The sequence below is a fragment of the Homarus americanus genome, unplaced genomic scaffold (assembly GCF_018991925.1).
Source record: "Homarus americanus isolate GMGI-L3 unplaced genomic scaffold, GMGI_Hamer_2.0 scaffold24523, whole genome shotgun sequence".
In the NCBI taxonomy this organism is placed as follows: Eukaryota; Metazoa; Arthropoda; class Malacostraca; order Decapoda; family Nephropidae; genus Homarus; species Homarus americanus.
The window spans coordinates 5,000,972-5,004,910 of record NW_024744357.1 but is presented as its reverse complement, the minus strand read 5'-3'; positions in this window follow the sequence as shown (position 1 = coordinate 5,004,910).

Sequence of the window (3,939 nt, the reverse complement as noted above, 5' to 3'; positions counted from 1 at the left end):
TTCTGTCACTTTATGTAACTTGCTGACAAAACCCATGACCCTTCAAGCTTCCACGCCCTTAATGCATGAGTCATAAAGGCAAGCATGAACTCCGCATGCTTCCCAGTTGGGTACTGTAAACGCTTCTGAGCTTCACCTTGCACAGGATGTAAGGGGGTGCCCAATAAACTAGCCTCCTCGGGGGCAAATCTAATTAACAAAAGTGGTACTAAGTGTTTTTTCCGCAGCTTGTGTGTATCAGTTGAGGTGACATGAACAGGGAAGCACAACAGTAAACTAGTGACAGGTGCACTAATCTTTGCTTGTACGGCACAGTAATGAAGTCATGCCGCCGTAATAGTGACGTCATACCCCCGTTATAATGACCCCACCGTAACACACTTTCTAGTAGGGTTTGAAAGGAATGTTGCTGCTCCCTTATCTATTCTCCCTTCCTCCTTTCTTCTCTCCCTCCTCATTTTCTCTACAGCTTCCACTTCTCACCCCCTTCACTACCCCTCACAAACACGGAGACAGTACACTACCTCACAGACACGGAGACAGTACACTACCTCACAAACAGACACGGAGACAGTACACTACCTCACAGACAGACACGGAGACAGTACACTACCTCACAGACAGACACGGAGACAGTACATTACCTCACAAACAGACACGGAGACAGTACACTACCTCACAAACAGACACGGAGACAGTACACTACCTCACAAACAGAGCGCAGGGTCACTGGGGCATCATCACATAACTCGTCAGTCCTCAGTTCACCCCAGCTGTCAGACTTCAAATGACACTGACAATTATTTTCTTACAAGTTGTTGTGTTATATATAAAGTTAACGGTAAATAAATATGAAGAGTCATTAAAACTACTAAAATAACCAGACTGTGTGTGTGTGTGTGTGACGGGGTAGGATGTGACGTGCTTTGTGGCGAGTTTGGTAGTAATGAAATATCCTGTAACAACTGTGTGTGTGTGTGTGTAGTTGATATGTCGAAGGGTTGAGACTATAGGTGTGATGGTGAACTGTGAGGCGAATTCTCAAGTTAACCACCCAACCACCCATTACTGACTATAGGCAAGAGATGGTCGCCTCCTTAATTATCCCAAAACTTTTCCTATGTGATATCTAACACATTTGCTTCAGTATATAAAACATTTCAGTGGAAGAAACAATTAAAATCGAATAAAACACTTACGAAAATCAGGTGAAGTGTCTCAACGAATCGTCAAACACCTTGTAAGTCACCTGGGCAAGGAGACTACGTACCTAAAACCATTACTGACGACTAAATAAACTATCCATACCTAATAAACTTAAACTATAGATTCTAGTTTAATTTATAGTAAAGTTGGGATAGATGAAATATTTAAGTTAACGTCCGTAGTGCCGAAGAGGACTTGATAATATGATTAGTTCAGGAGGCTACGGAGCTAAATTATTTCTTACCATGACAGCCATTAGACAATACATTATGCTTCCAATATCTTCCCAGTACCTCCCTGTTTGGTAGCTGCCTAATACCTACTATCTTACCTCATTAACCCTAACGACCAAACCTAACCTAACCAACGATACCAAACCTAATCTAACCACACTTGAGTTTGAGCAGTCTGGTATAAGCTGGTACCCACATTGAAGGAAGTGTCCAGTACCTTGCTTAATGTATTCAGCTTTAGTATAGGTGTATCATATAAATAAGCTATATAAATCTTATAAAATAGGTGTTCAATATAAGGAAGCGTCCGGTGGAATATATAGACTGAACTTTCTCGGGCGACTGAACCTTCTCCTCCTCCACTTTCTTCCTATGTCTTGGCCTCGTCTATTTTAATTCCTCTTACTCCTTCTTACATTGAACCTTTATTATACATTCTATATAGTAATCGAACATTTATCTTCAATCTTTATAAAAATAATATGAATAATTATCCGGGAAATTGAGTTAAATGTTTAGTTTCCTGTTATAATACATTTCAACTCAAGAACTTTCTATATTAAACAGGTACTTAATTATTTTTCCTCTATTTAGGAAACTTTCTAAATCAGGTCAAGATAACGTTAGTAAAAATTAATCCAAATATGAACTAAAAGAAAATAATAAATATAATATAAGTCCATTTTCTATACTTAATAATATGAAGACATTTTTGTGTTTTATTTAGTTTTTTAAGGATGGTGCTATTGATATTATTTTTTATAGCCAAAATAAGATAAATATTCTTTATACTGTGAAATAGGTTTAATCAAGTTCATTATTCCGTAGATATAACTATGGGTATCTTTTTTTTTATTTTCCTCAATTTTGTAAATATAAAATTATCCATACATTAAAAATTTCTTTATAAAGCATAAAAATTCACAATAACATTATTTTAATTTAAATAAGACTGACGTGTTTAGCAAGTTGAAGAACCTTTAAATAAATTAATCTCAACAGTACAGTATCTTTCACTTGCTGTAACATGACCTATTTTCCCTGACTGGGGATGCTAGGTGGAGGAGGGAAGGTTAAAACACCCTCAAGACTAACAACTTTCTAAAGAGTACTCCTGGCGTCTGTGGGCAGAGTGCTAGCCAGCCAACCGGTCCACTGCTGTCACACACAACACTCCATTACTGATCTACCCTGAATGTGCTGGGTCATCTAGGTTGTCTGTTCAAGTTCTTTGGTTACATTCCAATGCTTGTGTCCAAAAACCCGATATGGTTAAAGTACAGGTAGTTGAAGTCAGGTTACTTATCCATTCGTGGTTAATGCTTTAGGTATTTTACCCTTTAAATAGTTAAAGTTTTGATATCGTTGTTATCCCATCTTAAATAGTGATCCAATTCAATTACTATTTTCAGTTAATATCATAATTGTCATTTGCATATCACCCTAATGAGCTTGACTAAGGGTATAGCATTGTGATGTTTTCTGTGACCATAAATCTTGTAAAATGGAACTCGGACAACAATTTCCAATAGAATTTCACAAACCTCTGTTGAAATAGCTCGATTGGATAAAATTGAATCACCTGTAAGATTTGCCACCCCAGCTTATTTCACGTGTAGATACCCCCTCCCTCCCTGTGTAGCATTAGGGTGTTTTATCTTCTGGTGAAATAAGTTGGGAGGTTAATCTTCAGGTGATTCAATTTGATTCTGAGAGGATACTGTAATATATACCTGTACTTCTTTACTCTTGAATATGATGACAATTAACACTATGTACTGTATCTCATTCCTGTATGGATGAGTTTTTGTATTTTTGAATGAACTCAGTTTAATTTAATTCCTTCATGTTTGGGATCTTCTATAAATTCAATATATTTCACTATTAGATTTTAAAGACATTTCCCTAGTATGGATAGATCTGGTCCCTCTCTCTCTCTATCCTGTTCTTTTGTTAGCTAAAGGTTGGGTAAGGAGTCTTCTATTTTGTTCCATTATTGTAAAAATTATCCTGTCAAATAAAGTTGTTTGAAATCCCCCAAATTACTAACTAAATTTTGCTTCTAATTTAAAATTATTAATGTTACCCTCTAAAATATTTCTTCCATTCAAAGAGGAGAGTATCATTTATTTTTTCATCAGTTCTTCAGCCAATGCTTGACAGATGTTGGCTTATGTAATACCTAGAGGAGTCTGTGTCTTTACTCTAAAAAGTGTTCTTTCTATTCATTCACTTATACTCTCCAACCAACTTACTACCCATTCTCTCTTCATTCATTCACTTATATTCTCACTTAACCAACTTAGCAAAGCAATTAAGGTATCAATTATTTAAAAACTGTTGTCATCACATTATTGGAACAAGGCGAGTAATTAAATAGTCTTGGTGTCGAGATAATTGCTCGTTTGTTTTGTTCCACATTACCTTCAAAAGACGTCGGTGCCTGGCATTGACGACCAGGGGGAGAGCAATGCATGGTGATGATAAAGAAAGCCGAGGG